The 17,096-nt window shown below is 41.7% G+C and overlaps 1 long non-coding RNA gene across 1 annotated transcript; it reads right to left on the bottom strand.

Annotated features, from left to right (window-relative positions):
• Positions 1–606: 606 nt before the first annotated feature.
• LOC140689663 (uncharacterized) lies at positions 607–16,659 on the bottom strand. The gene is made up of 6 exons (XR_012064679.1): positions 16,402–16,659; positions 9,086–9,208; positions 6,728–6,803; positions 2,269–2,410; positions 1,014–1,188; positions 607–837 (listed from the first exon to the last, which is right to left on the bottom strand). It is a non-coding gene; the product is annotated as an uncharacterized lncRNA (long non-coding RNA).
• Positions 16,660–17,096: the final 437 nt, after the last annotated feature.

The raw sequence follows: 17,096 nt of genomic DNA, 5'->3' as shown, positions 1-17,096 counted from the left end.
ACCTTTGCTAACACATGCTTTTCTCATTTTTAGGAAGAGAACAGTAAGTCAAAAACTCTGTAGTTATTATTTTAGACAAGTGTCTCTTAAAACATTATGTAACCCTGTGACTTAGGACCCCAAGAGAGTCTCTGTTCTTAGAAGAACATGGATTCAGAGAGATAGGGTCTTACATCTGAGTCCCACAGTGGTCTCTTATTGGCAATGAGAGCTTGGGCAAATCATTTACCCTCTTTAAGCCACAGGATCTTCATTTGCAAAAGGAAAATAAGAATAAGGATTGTTTGGGTGATTAAATTGTACACGCACATACACATGCACACACACGTATATGTACAACATTTAACACAGTGACTAGCACATACTAGGCACTCAACAAATTCCTGTTATGGATATTTAAATGCATGTATAAAAGGAGGAGAAAGTTGTGGGAACTTGTGGGAAAACTTAGTTCACGGCCCCAAATATGACCATCTCTCAAAGGGCTCTGATCAGTCAGTTCCCAGTGATGGGCTAATAAGTAGAAATTATAGCACTTGGGGATTTAAGTTAAACATAAAAAGGAAGGTATTTAAGCATAATTATTAAACAGCAGGTACGTTTACACTGTTGGCTGGATCATCTTATCTGGAGAACATTACTAAGCAGAGAGTCTCCCCAGTATTAGAGATGGCACGCAGGAAAATGATGTGGATGGGTGGGCCGTTCTCACCCCAGGATCACATGACTGAGTACTCACGGAAGTAACACCTCTTATATGTTATTCCAGGTGGACTGTCCTCCCATGATTATTGTCAGCTGTGTCATCAGTTCAAGGAGACAGCCACCTGGGTCACACTGGAATATTAGAAAGAAAAACTCGTTTAAATTTTAGAAAGCTCTAACATGAAATAAAGTCATTATTTTATGCCTAAAAAAATCTAAAGAACAGAGAGTAAAGACATTCTTAATTGGGCAACTAAGGGAAAACATGAATCACGTTAGACTGTCAGAACACAAAGCTGTATTCACACCTCTTCATTTCTGTATTTTCACAGCCAATACACCAGATCTCCCTGATAAGTCACAAATCTGCCCTTAAAGAATGTGATGTAGAAACATGAGGAGTAGTAGTTGACAAACTGGAACAAGAACACCTTCATGGCTAGGTTGTTCTAATAGTCAGTCTGGTCCTTGGGTGCTCTGCAGCTAGAATAAAGAAAAGTTAAGTCTGCAAAACTGTGAACGGCTTTGAGACCCTAATCAAAGCCACGGACACATGAGTTAACACGGTAAATATGTGAGTGTGTGTATATATATATATGCACACATACACACACAATTCACACTGTTTTCATTTAAGCTGTTTTGAATTCCTTAACATAGCTACTATGTTAATTCTAAGTGTACACACTGTTGTAAGAGTTTCTCCCACTATGAACGCAATATCCCACAAGGCAAAAAAAAAAAAAAAAGTCAGCCGTTCATTAAAATTTATAAGCACAACAGTATCCAATGGGCAAGAACTGTCTTCTGTCAGGTGTAAGTTGAAAGAAAGCTACTTTAAACATCCTTCTAAATGATTTTATCTTGTCTCCCTGAACGGCAGTAAGGTAGGACTATTGAAGTAAACAAACAAAACACGGGGCAACTTGCTAGAAGTATTTGGGGAACATAAAACGAGTCTAACTCCTAGTTCAGAATTTGAATTGTTCTTGGTGTTTTCAGAAGATGACCACTGAGCAGACCACTGGGAGAACCACCCAGCCACATGCAGCGTGTGGGAAGCACTTAACTTGGGCCGCTAAGCCGCTGGGTGGGATACAAGCCAGAGAGAAGAAACATTTATTATAGAAGCCACAGCTGATGAGAATGGAGCTACACTAACAGGAACAGCATGGGGGGAAGGCACATAAAACTGTGATTACTTGTACTCTCCATAATGAATAAGAAAATCTGCCTCTGGAACCAGAACCCTCTTCCACTTATTTGCAATATAGAGACTATTTACTTTCAACAATAGGGTACATGACCTAATGTAATTGAAATTATTATTAAGCACTGACCTGTTTACACAGAGCTTGGATATTCTAATGCTTCCTTTGTACCTTTTACTAATGCAAAGCTTGAGCTAATCCACTTCTCACATAGGCTAGAGAAAATATGTTTCCACTTGAAGTTTTCTTAACACTGTAATGTACTGGAATTGAAGTGCCTAAAAGATAGTCTCTGTTTTGACTTGGTTCTAAAACTGGTGTAGAAATGACCTCAGCTGCAGGAGGAGCTTACCAGACTCAGTCATCATGATGCCACTTTCTCATATATGGCGTTCAGGGTCACGATGATGATAAAACTGATGAGGGAAGCAGTGATGGGCGTGGCCAACCTGCACAGTCAGGTACTTCTGGACTGGGTCTCTTCCATTCAGGTTCTTGGGAAGTTTTGCAGAAAATACAATGAACACTGAAAGTCCATAGACAGTGATCCCAATAACTGAAGCAATGGTCATCAGGACCTGACAACCCAAAAACCCAGCAGCATGAGACTCACTAATGATCGTAGTTTTACACAGAAAACTTGCCCCCAATCCACGCTTACACAGACAAATTGCATGTGCTGTAAACCTCACATAAATGTGAGAAGTGATGTAAATTGCACATAAATGCCACAAGAGATGTGAATACCAGGCATGTTAAACTTTAGGGGAGGAGGAATGTAGGATGTCAAAAAGAATGAGGGCATCCACTAATGTAACTTGCTGACAGCAGGAGCAACTCTGTGCAGGGCATAGGGAATATATAGGAACTCCACTTTCTGTGAATTTTTCTGTTAACCTAAAACTGCAGTAAAGAAGGAAGCCTGTTAAGTATATCTTTAAATGGGTGAAAATGGAGTAACTGGTGGCATGTTCTTCTGGAGACAATTCTTTGATAGCAGAACCAATGAAAATATCCCTTCTACATCTATAGAATTACTTAGGTTATGAACTAGGTGTAACCCATGAAGGGGATATGCTTCCTTTCAAGGGAGAACCTATCACTGATTCAGGGGTCAGCAAGTGCTAGCTGTCGCCTTCATTCTGAATAGGACCAGTGAAGCTGAGGACATGCCCTGAGAGAAATAGTGGAAGTGAGAGCAGGTCTCTGCTGATGAAAGCTTCACATGCTTTTCATGCTCCTTGAGATCTTAAAATGGCAGGTATTCATACTCCCTGCATTTGCACAAGATTCATGTTCCTGATCCATTGTAGTTCTGACTGTGTTGTCCCAAGGACAGTGGGGGTGTCTGAAGCATAAATTGCACGTGGCTGATAGGGTTTCAGTTCCTTACTAGGCAGGATTTTTTCTGGCCACTGAAGAATGCGTATTAAAGATCCCATTTTTAAACTGTTTTCCTTCCATCTACCATCTTGATCATGGTCCAGAATCATGTACTCAGTGTCCCTGGCTGCTCCTGATGGCTGCCCCAGAGAGAAAGCTACAACGAATGTGAATTTCAAGACTAAGTGAACCACATCATATTATTTACAGCAACAGCGGGCGGCTGGCTTGCACCTGCAGGGGAGAGCAGAGGGAGTGTTTACAAGCCCCTCCTGGAGCCACACTCCTGCATCTGGATCCCAGATCCGATGCTAGTTGTGGGGCCTTGTGCAAATTTCTTAACCCCTAGGGGCTTCAATCTCCTCACCCATATAATGGGGGGATAATAATAGCAATTTAGAGGACTATTGTGATGAGTCAATGATTTACTAATTGTGAAAACAATTGGAATATTAACCACAGGCATGTAAAAACCTCTACCTAAGTATTAGCTATGAGTATGGTGACCAAAGTATTAAAAAGTTGTTCCTCTTAGTTTTTAAGCCATCAGTTTGTAGAGAAAACATTTTATTTCCTCTTCTACTCTCTTTCATCATCCTTTTCTTCACAATTAAGGCTTCATGCTTGTGAAATGAATAACTTTTTGGTGTGTGTGTGATTAAATGTGAAAATTAGTTAAGGCTGAGAAAAATGTATTATAGAAGGTATATTAAGCCTTCCTTTCTTGTACGGCACATATAGGCCATTTAAATAGTATGCATTTTTAAAAAGTCTGCATAATAATTTTTAAATTATATATTAAGTAATCATAATAGTTAAGATTCCTTAAATGCTTACTATTGCTTCAGCACACATCTATTTTTCTAAATCCTCACAATCACCCTGTGGGGAAGGTAATATTATATCTCTATTACAGATGAGGAAATAGAGCCATGTGGAAATGATGCAATTTGCCCCAAATGAAGCAACTATTAAGTGAAAGTACTGAAATACTCAAAGAGCCCAAAGACACACTAACTGTATAGCACTGTCTCCTACATGGTCTGTGAAATCAATTCTAATTCATTTCAGAACTTTTACAAACTTGACACATTTCCATTTTTCTTCCAAGCACTAAATGGTTTCAATATTTCTTAAGAAACAGGAAAGTTTTCCATTCTCCTTCCTCAAGTTTCTTCTTATTTATCATCTTTTCTGATCATAAATTTAACATTTGCTCATTAAAGAAAATTTGAAAGTACTCAGTAGTGGGCAGAACTGCTGTCCTGGATCTGTCCCCAGTCTTAGAGAGGACCCAGAATTTGCTTTAGGATTAATAACCTCCCTTCTGTTTTTAGTCCTGTGATTTAAGCTCAATTGACCCACTCTTTCTGAAGCACCAGAGGTAGATCTCAGTTGGTTTAAGACAAATAATACCCCTCATTTTATTGGCCTCGCACATGATTGGAGAATTGGAAAATAACCCAGGAAGAGCCACTATTATGTGAGGAGAAACGTGCTGGTGCCCATGTGAATGATAAGTTTCCTCTATCAAGTGAGGAAACTACCAAAAGAAACCTCTCTTGGTTTGGATGGATGATCTGGGATGCTGAGTGCCTAGAAGCAGTATGCTGAGACATCTTTTGACACAGAATGATGACAGGACAAAACCAGCTCTTGACATCATCTGGGCTACAGTATCTCTCCTTGACTGAAGTCAGACCTCAGAACTGAGGTTTGATTTACAGGAACCAATAAATCCCATGCATCCCCATTTTTTGGTTGTTGTTAAAACACATTGGAGATTGATTTTGTCACCTACAATCAAAAGACTCCAACTCTGAAAATGAATAAAAAATAAAATAAGAAAATTGCTTCTACCTATAGACATAATTCCTTCAGAAGGGTACATTGTTTGTATATTGCAAATCATTTTATATATTATTTCTTTCTCAAGCCTATCTTAAGAATAACACTTGGACATGTCACAAAGTATTTTCATGGACACACTTTTTCACAGCTGCATACTATTCTACATTGTGAAGGTTTGGAAGAATATATTTTGGCTGAGATTTTATATATATATATATACACACATATAAAATTATGTCTGTGACTTGCATCCATACTGACTTTTCCCTGCCATTTTGAAATAATTCCTGATTAAAAGTTTTTCAAAGCTGAGTTAGTGGATTAAAGCATATGAATATTTTTGACTCTTGATATCAACTGCCAGACTGCTTTCTAAGAAGGCTTGAGGAGTACACCAGAAATTAACACAGCATTGTAAATCAACCATACTTCACAAAAAATATCCAGTAACTTAGGCATGAGATTGGTGATCACTGGCATTTCATCCTCATAAACAGAGCTGTGTCACTTGAGAGGTGGAAAACTATTTCATTTTGATGTGCACTGAGTGAATTACCATTGGAGTGTGACATGTATTTTTTCCTTTGTGAATGTGTGTCCTCTTTCTCTGCCTTCTACACTCCTGAGATTTTTTTGATGTTACCTTTGAAGTGATCTGAACTCTCTATGTATTGAAGGAATTAGCCCCTTGTTGGATTTGTAAACAAATAACTTCCTCTGGTGTTTTGTTTAAAATTAGGATTCTTCTGATGCATGGAAATCTTTGTATACTTTCCTCTGAAACTTATTGCTCATCTAGAGGTTGTATACTCATCCATATTTATTTCTAGTTGTTTTTAATTGTGTTACTTTTTAAATGGTTCTGGAATTTATCACAATATATGGTTCATTGTAAGATTTCAATCTTTTCTTTTCCCCCCAAGTAGCTAACAAGTGTTCCATTCACTGAATAACCTTTATTTATCTCCCTGATTTGTAATGCCTTTCATCTCTTATATTAAATTATTATTGATATCAGAGCCCATATCTGGACTTCCTGTCCTATTTTCTAATCTGGCTATTCTTGAACTAGTAAAACTCTCATTATCTTATTAATTATTATATTACTAATATGATTTTTTTCACAATAAACCCCAAATGAATTTTATAACTTCTGATATTTTGGAGATATGATCTTTTAATCTAGAATCATGTCATTAAAGCATCTTTTATATCTTTCAGTAGTTTTTACTTTTATTTTTTGATAGTTCCTTCTATCCTTTTGTTAGGCTATTCTTAGAATTTTACCTTGGTTATTACTCTTGGAAAATTTTAGAAATCTTAATGCCTCCATCTGGTCTCTTAATCATACCCTGGAGAATCCTAAACCACTGATCTGATTTGAACAAATGAGGTGAAAAGATTTGGGGGAAGCACTGTGAGAAGAAGAGACTGTGGATCCTCCAGAGTGGTGCCCTGCGTTGGCTCAGATGTTCTCTGGATAAAGTTTTCTCTATGAGACTACATAGTTCCCCACTTGATGTTCAGTTTTTTCAGCACTTCACATTAGATTTTAAAAGTCTGTGGCAGGTTCTTACCCAGAAATAGAGCACTTGCACAAAGGGTTATATGTATAAACTTTCCCCAGGTGGTAAATGGAACACACTCTTCTTCCTAATTAAAAGACAAGTTTAGTCAATCAAGGGATTACACCAATGAAATTATTTTTCTCCTAACTGGTCACTAAATCCTAAACATAATTTAAAAAAATAATAATTTTCAGCCATAGCCTCCTTATTTGTAAATGCATGGGGTTTTTTCCTGTTTTTTTTTCTTTTCTTTTCTGTTAACGATGTCAAACACACAACAAAATATGTATAGTGTTCATGTTAATACTATTTTTGAAAATGCACATGTGAACAGTAAACTGTTTCTCTGCCATGGTCTGAGCATCTGACGAGGCCAAGCTTTAAAGCTCTATTCCTTAGCTTGCCTTTGATTACAGAAGTGACGGTAGTGACAGCCTAGAGTCTGTGCAGGACAGAAAGTGTCACAGGGGTCTGCAGCTAACTGATCTCCACTGTGTGTTTCTTGGCTGAGCTTTATGTGTTAATTAGCTACAACTATGAAGTTTTAGTTTCCATTTTAGAGTTTATATTTAGAATATTTTTAAGAGATGAAATCAGTAAGACTCAAGATTTACCTGGATTATAAAACCAGATAAAGTATAAAAATAGCTGTAACTAAGTACATGACCCTTCCTCTGTGCCAGGAAGACTTCCAAGTAGATTCTGTACATTACTTCGACCCATCCTTACCACAGTCATGAAGAAGCAACTCTCTTATTCTTATTTTATAGGAAACTATGGCACACAGAAGTTAAGTTGTTCAAGATCACCCAGGAAGCAAGCTGCTGTGTTCAAATATGAATTTAGGCAACTTCATTCCCAAGCTCTCACTACCACAACGCTGGCCTCTCTAAACAATGGAGCATGCTTTCACAAGTAAAGTAAAATGCTTCAATTAAAAAACTAAAAAAAAAATTAGGCAATTTTTTAAATAAAGAAGAATGATCAAGTGAAATGAGTCTTCATCTTCAATTTTTCAACAAGCATGTTCCAATGAAAATTTAAACTTATTAGCTGGCAATTTTAAATTTAAACTTGGCAGTTTAAATGACCAAAAAACTTTTCTTCAGTATTTTTTGTATGCTGCCAATATGATAAGTTTTTGTTTTTCAGGACTCAAAAGCATTATAAACATCTAACTTTGTCTAAGTTTCAGCTTTCATCTCTGAATGTACAGTCATTCACCAACATACGCTTTGACCCCCATCTTCAGTTGTAAACAATTGGAACTATTCATAATGGGGACTATTAGAAGCGTATTACATTGTAAAAGACCAATGTCACTTTCTACTGGTAGCTGAACCTCATTTTTTTCCATTTATAAAAAGAGGAGTTTGACCTGCTCCCTCCAGACGTTTTCAGTGCCAACATTCTATAGATCTGTGATTCAATTTATTAAATCTATATTTGGAGACATTTTCAGATGCTCCTAATAAAAGCATTTTCTTTCCAAGTGTTATTCATGCTCACAACCTACTCTCCTGCTGCTGCTGACTGCAAGCACCATCATCTCTAAATTATCTCAGCTGATGGAAAGAAGCAATATTACAGATGACTCAAAAAATCATCTTTTCATAGCTCTGGAATGTTGATACAAAGATATACAGTTTTATTTTTTTAATTTTGCAGCAGGAGTGGCAGCAATAAATTTACATTTCCAATTATGTAAAATGCCATGCTCAAACACTGCTCAAACACTGATGGCACCTCAACAAATGTTTCCCTGCTTCTTCTACCCTTTCTCTGACTTTAGGATGAGAGCCATGCTGCTTTGTGCACATCCCAACCAGAAGGGGGAGCAGTGACCGGGACTTAGTTCAAGGCAAGGGGGCACCTAGTCTACGATGAAAAGGAAGCCACAATAATGAAGGCACATGTGAAAAAATGGGAGTCAACTATAAAAACGAATGTGTCTTTCCTTCTACATCTATGTCATAGCAGCTAATTTATATTTTGCATTTATTTTTTGGTGTTATGTAAGGATACAAATCAATGCCTCTTATACACTTATACCAGTCTTTTTCTTTTCCCCATTTTTACTGTTATTATGAAGGAAGGACCACACATCTCTTCTGTGTCCACCATTCCAGGCAGTGCTCCTTCACCTTGGCTACACATTAGAATAACCAGAGGAGCTTTATAAACTTCCCTATGCCAGAATGCACCCCAGGCCACTAAATACCATCAGACTTTGCAGTGATGGAATCCAGGCACCAACATTTTTTAAGGTCCCCTGGTGATTCCAACATGCAGCCAAGGCTGACAAGTCCAGAAGTAAACAGACTAAAGTGCATCTAAACAGCGCCTGCTTTTCCTGGGTAATCTCACCTATCTCCACGTGGGGACACCGCGCCTCCTATTCTGGCCGCACTTGTTCTTCCTGTTCAACCGTGTCCCATTTGTACTCAAGTTCTGCCTGGCGCCGCTTCCAGAACTCCAGAAGTATGGTGACTAACAGAGAGAGAGAACAGCAGAATGTGGATCTTCAGTGATGACTGATGCTTCAGAAGTCTGTACTTAATATTTATTACACTTAACACTTTGGTAAATGGTTAATAAAATCACATTTTATTTATAGGCGATACTAAAGAGAAAAATGAGTTAATAACTTTTTTTAAGAAAAAGGAAAATGTAGATAATTTATTGAACTTTTGGAAACAGACTAGCTCTCTAGCTCAGGGGAAAGATATTAACGTGATGGTCAGAGGCAGGTGACTGTGTCTGATGCTAAAGTACCAGCTACCAGGACATTATGCCCACTAAAAACACAAATATTGGGGGGAAGGTTGGGTATAGCTCAGTGGTAGAGCACGTGCTAAGCATGTACAAGGTCCTGGGTTCAAGCCCCATTGCCTCCATTAAAAAAGAAAGTAAAAAAAAGCACAAGTAACCGTCACAATTTAAAAGCACTGCACGGTCCACCCTCCAAGTCTTCTCCTCCCATCACTCTGTCTTTTCTGTCCGAAGGGCCTGAGGGTGTGGAAGGGGATGAGAATGCTTTACTAACACCTGCATTTCTATTTTCCACCACCCCAGTCACACAAAATTAAAATAATATTCTTAAATATGAAAAACTGCCATTTTCTTCAATCTTCGGTAAACTAATTTTTAGAAATCGTCATTCTGTTTTAAGACTCGTAACTTCAAATTGTAGACAAAAACAACATGAAATGTTAATTGAAAATGTGGCTTCAGGGTAAATCCCCTAAGCCCTTCTTCCAATCAGATTGTTACCCCTAGGCCCCAACTCTAGAGAAAATGCAGAATAACCACCTTTCCCTCCACCGTTATACCTGAGTCCCTACCATGCTCTGAGAATAAAGAGAAAAAAGACACAGTCCCTGCTTCCGGGAGCTCCTAGGTGCACAGGAGTCATCATGAAATGATAGCTGAGGAGGCGTGTTAAGAGGGCTTGGATAACATTCAGCAGAGGGTGCTCGGGGCAGAGAGCCAGAACTGTAGCCAAGGCTCTCCCAGAGGAGGGAACCACTGTGGTGAGTTCTGAGATGCCCTAGAAGTGATCAGGTGAAGGTATAATGTTAAGGCTATTTCTCCCTGGGGAGCTGCACATGCAGAGGAGGGAGGCCAAAGAGAGCCAGGTCCCTTCCAGGAACTGCAAATAGTCTAGAAGGGAGCACAGGGTGTGGGAGGCAGGTGAGGCAACCAGGTGGAGAGACCACAGGTGCACAACACACAGGACTCTGTGTGCCTCCAATGTAGAGGTGACATGCAAAGTGATCTAGAAGGAGACAAGATAGAGGCAGGGAGACCTATTGGCAGGTTCATGTGAAGGCCTGCTGAAGCCCCGCCTGGAGGAGAGAGAAGAAACATTTCAGCAGGTGGGCGGATTGGCCACAGGTGTGATGGAAGAGCAGGAAGAGGTGAAAGATGCCAGCTAGCTTTCTGGCTTTGGCAGTGTCCTAAATTATAGTGCCATTCCCAGAAATAAGAAGGGCAGGAAGAGGAGCAAGTCATGAGAGGAGACAACTGATTCAGTTCTGGCTGGGTGCCTGTGGGCTCCAGGAGAGATGTGCAGTAGGCAAATAAAAGTCTAGAAATTGGGAGAAAGTTCTAGGCTGAGCCAAGTAGTTTTCCTGTTTCAAGAGGCTAATGGGTGTGAGTGGACAAGCTCACGAGAAGAGGTGTATAGGGGTAGCTCTCACCCTTCTACACATGGGAAGCATCTGGGAGCCTTTAAAACATAGTGCATCCCAGCCTGGAGTGGGGCCTTTGTACTGTTTATTATTTTTTAAAATACTTCTTTCCTTTTTGTGGGGAGTAGTTAGATTTATTTATTTTAATGGAGGTACTGGGAATTGAACCCAGGACCTCTTGCATGCTAAGCACGTCCTCTACCACTGAGCCGTACCCGCCCCGCCTTTTTTTGGTTTTAGACATTAGCTCTACTGAGCAGTCAGGGTTGAGAATCAACCTGCAGAGAGCAGAGAGCCTTGGGGTAGAGATCAAGGAGAAGCTGCCCAGAGCCCTGCAGACCCCACCAGGGGCAGCCGGAGATGCAGGGATCCTCGGACGGGCTGTGAGGAACGTGAACTCAACACTCCCCAATAGCGAAGACGACAAACATGTTTCAAGCTCCCACTTCCCAGCAGTGTTTGTTCTGACTTTACTAGTTTTCCAGTAATACTGAGTGAGAATAGAAATTATCTGGACACAGGTATCATATTCAAACGCTGGTTCTGACCATTCTTAGCTGCGTGATTACTGATTAAAAGGTTACCCGTCTGCCCCATGTAAACTGGGGGACCTAGCACCGTGCTCGTGGGCTGCTGTGAGCATAATGAAATGACATCTATAAAGGCCCTCCTGACTCTCAGAGGTAATTGCTACAATTGTTCCCACTTGGGACACCAAGAAACAGAGGCACAGAAAGCTTCAAACATTTGCCCAAGATGAGGGTTGGGGTCAGGAATCGAGCCAATGACTTCGTGGATCCAGAGCCCAGGATTTTCTTAAGAACAACACGGCACTGCCCAGGCTCCCTGCTCCAAAACCCGCCTCCCTTTGGCTCAGCTCCATGGCGCCTGCACTGCACAGATGCCCTCACTGCCTGCCTGCCCGCCCGGTGTCTGACCCCGGCACTCCTCCCTCCGTCCCACACAGCGCTTCCCTGGGCACACCAACCCTCACGAGGCCATTGCTGTGGCTACTCGGATGTTTACACGGAAACGCAGGGGGCAGCCCAGCTTTTGTCTATAGCTGCTGCTGTCAGTGGAGGCAAAGAGCTCACAGTTGGTGGAGGAGGCCACTTCTGGTTTCCTCCTTGGCTGGAGAGCTGGATGGAATCCAGTTTCCCTCTGCAACTTAGACATCCAGCATGAGAGATATGTAAGGCCATCTGGCCTCTCAACATAGAAATGATGCCCCCGCAATCGTACTTAACATTGTAACCTCCTGGCCCCACCAGGGAGCAGAGGCCATGGCCTGTTGTCCACCAAGTTTTGTTTCCTTGCACGACAGCTACAATGGGGTGAGTTAACACCGGACCAGAAAATCTACAAAGCCCTCGTGTACTATTTCCTGATACTTGCAGGTCACCCAAATACCCCAGATCCTCCAAGTAAACAACTAGTAAGGGGAACTGAGATGGTTCGTCTGTCATACCCCTGATGGCAGGACTGATTTGGCCTCTTCTGTGCTCGGGATGATCCGTTATCCTCCTGTGTGACCTTCCCCGACTGAAAGAGACTGTTCTTTGTTTATGGGCTACGGAATATTTGTGGCTGTCTGACCAGAACCTTCAAAAGTAAAACTCTTGGTGAGAATCGAAGCATAGGACCCACGTCTCATGAGCTCAGCTACCCAACAGCCTCATTTAGCCAAGACTGTGGCCAAAAGCAGGGGCCCATGCTGTTGAGTGTTGGGTCTGGAGAGCAATGCCTCCACCACTGAGAAGCTGCCCCACAACTTGTGCCCTTGTCCCCATCGAGGGGGAGGTGACGCATCCATGGGATGAAAGCCGTGAGGGCACTAGGTGACTGTGGACCAAGCTGTGACTGCCTGGTCCTGTCCCCCATGTGACCCATGTTAGCCTCACATGCAGAAAATCCCCAAATAGACGCCTGCTTGAGTGAATGGGTCACCTATAAGCCAACTGTCCTCGGGACGCCTAAGAAGCAACACAGTTTACACAGTGAGCCACCCACTCACTGAAGTCCCCAAGGCTCACAGCTCCCTAATGTGACACCATGTAATCCCAGCAAACAGAAGACCCTTACTTTATAATTGACTTGAGAATTCTACTGCCAACACTGCCTTCCACCTTCCACTTATGAAGTTCTTTCCACTCTGTCCCCTGCTCTGCAATTGTGCTATCAGTCCAGAGCTCCTTCATGAGACAGGAGGGAAGGGGGCCGGGCAAAGCCATTAAAAGAATGGCACAGCCATTAGCACCAAGACGGTGGAAAAGTCAACTCCCAGTAGATCTTGAGCTTCAATAAACACTCTCCGAAATACAGCAGGATGCTAAATGGCACTCCCACAGGTGCCAGGACAGGTTCAAGGCTGACCATAAAAGGTCAAAGTGTGAGGGGTGGCCCAATTTCTGGGAATTCCAATACCTTTCCCACAGCAGTTGGAATATTCCTCCCACTTATTAGCATATGAAGATATGGAGTGCATAAAAACTAACAACCCCACACCTCATGGCTGCTCTCTCTGCTGAGGGAAACAGCCCACACTCTGTCTGTGGAGTGTGTATCTACTTTTACTTTAAACTGGAGCACCCAAACCCCACACCTCATGGCCTTTCTCTTGCCTTCTGAAACAGCCCACTCTGTCTGTGGAGTATATATCTCTCTGAATTAATCTATATTTACTGAACTGTGGCTCTCTCTTGAATTCATTCCTGTGCAAACCAAGGACTCACACTTCACGAGGTGCATCTCAGGGGCCCAAATAAGACCTGGGATATGGCCATCCTCTCCCCCACATTTTCCTGTATCATACATTCCTTCCCAAATGATCTCACCTTGTGCACTCCAAAGTAGACAGCACTCATGTGTCCTGACCTGGGTCTGCTTCTGCATGTATCATTTCTTATGTCCACTAGAACATCACCTTCATGAGGACAGGGAATTTGTTCTGTTCACAAAGGAAGCACCAGCACATCACAGGTGCTGGGGAAGTATTAGCTGAATGAATGAGCTGTGGGAAGTCCTGGGAATTCCACCTGGAACTCCTAGCCACTTGGGACCCTGCTGACTCCAGGTGCTCCCTGCTACTCATGGCTGAACTCTTGTCACCACTCTCTGCTCTGCCATCACCTGAGTCTGGATGAGCTGAGATAAGCACACACCCCGGAGAGCATGGCGAATGATGCATGTCGTTGCAACACATTCGCCCTTTGACTGCCAGGGGTTACTTAGGATGGACAAACTGAAGGCAGCACTATGTGCACCGCCCTACCCCACAACTCACTTGAAGCACCAGGACTGCACACAGGTGAAACGCTGGCCCTTTCCAACCTAAGGAGAGGGACTATGGGTGAGAAGAGGGTCTCTGTCAACTAACAGTCTCTTTAAAAGCCCAGTCTTAGAAAAGCTCTTTAAAGACACTTTTGGTATCTTCCTTGTGTTTCTGTAATCCCTCTAGATATTGTCATTTTAATCTATGCATCAGAAATACAGATACTCTTGAAATCTCTATTGATTTTCAATAAAGAAAACCCTCAATTTCCTTCTCTGCTAATAAAATTACTGCACTTTATATAAAAAGAAGCAGCTTCCTTTCATGAGTTTCTATCTTCAAACACCTAATTTCACAAGAATCAGTGAAGCAGGACATGAAAATCATGCTGTGCTTTATTGCCTACAGGTGGGCAGGGATGAAATGAATGAGTACTGATCTCATGAGATGGGAAGGCTGGGGCTCTTATTCCTGCTGCAGATGGAAGGGTCCATATCTGTGTGGGTGAGGAAGGACCAAGGACGAGAAACCAACATTTTCGTACCCATTTCTCTTTTTCAGAGTCCCAGACAAAACAGTGTGATTGTATCAACAAAAACAAGAACATCTGCACCCTTCTAAAAGCACGCCACAACTTTACTACTACACACGGCACTCTGTCACTGACCTAAAGGCTGACGACAGCCAAGAAATTTGCAGGGATCTTATTCTGTACTCATCCCTTTTTGTCTTTGGGACCTCAGGAAATTTGCCTCCTCTCCCTGAGTGTCACTTTCCTCATCATTCAAATGGGAGTGTAACAGTCATTCATTTGCTCCGTGTCTATTTGACAACAGGAGACGGCTTATGAAAACAACAACAAAAAAAGCAAAACAGCAATTCTGATCTGTGCTGTCTTCCTCCTCCTCCCTGAACATGAACTTACAGGGTAAAATGGCATCTTTCACTAAATCCCGAACTTAAGGAGCAGTTCTGAAAAGGAAGTCACAGGACTGCCGTGTAACCGAGAAATGATCTGGTGAAAAAGAATGAGTTGCCAGCAAATCCTCAAAACCAGTAAGGGTACAAACCCTGGGAGCTACAGGCACGGGTGGGAGTTCCTTAGTTCCCCATTTCACAAAGCCGAGAACTTTGCAGGGTCCATGAAAGACACAGATAGCCCAGTACAACCACACCATGTTTTGGAGTACACCGAGGCCACATCGCTGCTGACCTGTACTTCTTTGTGTCCCAGAGCAAGAGCCCTGGGCGGGGGTGACTGTGTTTGAGGCTGGACAAGAACTTCCTGTTTTGTCTCTTTTGCTCTCTCTCTTCCTGCAATAAAACAACTGGTAGGACTCTGGGGAGTGGGGAGCACTGCACCCACATTCTCTGACAAACCACACACCAGGCAGCTCTAGCTGATCTGAGAAAGGACTCTTCAATGAACATATATACACCAAAGTCAGGCAGAAGGCTGCCTGTGACCCTGGGAATCCAAACCAGCTTGTCCTGTTAATCAGGAAACTAGACATCTAAAGAAAGTGTGCACCAGATGAAGACGATGCCTTAGACAGCATTGGTGGTTATGTCCAGCAGTGTCTAAGTACAAGTCATGCTCTGGTAGATGGGAGCATTTTGGTTGCTTTCAGAGTTTGCTACTGAAGGGCTGGGACATTTCATTGGGCCATGAAACTCCAGACCTCTTTACTCACATAGGCAGACAAATTAGGTGAGCCAGCTCAGCCTTCATTCCAACTTCCTAACCAAAAGGCTGTGAGGTTGAAAATATATTTCTCAGACTCTTCTGCAGCAAGGGTTCCAGATGTGGCTTTAAAAATGCCCATCAGAGATTGAGATTTGCAAATATTAACTACTATATAGAAAAATAGTTAAAAAAACCTAAATTTCTTCTGTATAGCACAGGGAACTATATTTAATATATTGTAATAACCTTTAATGAAAAAGAATATGAAAAGGAATACATACATATATATGTGTATATGAATGACTGGAACATTGGGCTGTGCATCAGAAATTGACACATTGTAACTGACTATACTTCAATTAAAATAATATACATACAAATATAATGCCCATCAGCAGCTTCTGAGTGTCACTGAAAGCAGAAAGCTAGATGAATGGAGGCAGAGGTGGTTGGAGGAGCTAGGTTATTTTGCTGGGGTGGATGCAGCTGGCATTTCAGAGATCTAGAAGGAATGCTCACAACAGCCACTCACTTATCTGCAAGTGATTTAGGGTAACAGCTTCCTGAAATCCTCCCCACACGTCCTGATGAGCCAGGTGTCTGGTGTTTCTCTGGAAATCACTAGGCGCAGCCTGGAACTCAAAAGTAAAAATTAAAAACTGCAGTCAGGCAGCAAAGAGCCTGGCAGGACGTGTTGGACAAGAGTTGGTCAGAATCAACAAGGAATGGGGAGGGGATAGAACGTGTGCTGAGGACCCTGACTTCAAGGGTGGATTGTCGTGTTGAGGACTCTGAGTCAGTATGAGTAGATGGATTGGTGTGGACTAAAATGGTGGCCATTGTTCAGATAAGTGAATGATTTGGACTATATTTATTAGAGGAGGCTTTTTTTTTCCCCTTCAACATTTTTCATTTCTAGGGAGCAGAAAAATACTCTGCAACACATCTAAGTGCAAAAGAGTGGCTACAGGATGATGGTGGTATGAAAAATTTCAGTTCTGCAGTTCCAAGATTTCCTTAATGAAGTTAACAGCTGTTGGTACTTAAAATAAAATAAGGTACTTATAATAAAGACATTATCATATGTATATATCCTTAAAGATACACATATGGTTGTATAAGTGGGCCTGAAATGTGTTCTGCATTCTAAAATCCAATGAAATAAAATCAGTAGCACAATATGCCTGTCGGCTCTATAAACATGATGTAGCTAATGATCACAGAAAG

This window comes from Vicugna pacos, chromosome 27, assembly GCF_048564905.1.
Source record: "Vicugna pacos chromosome 27, VicPac4, whole genome shotgun sequence".
Classification (NCBI taxonomy): domain Eukaryota; kingdom Metazoa; phylum Chordata; class Mammalia; order Artiodactyla; family Camelidae; genus Vicugna; species Vicugna pacos.
Note: the sequence above shows the minus strand (reverse complement) of the source record. Positions and strands in the feature narration are given on the sequence as shown.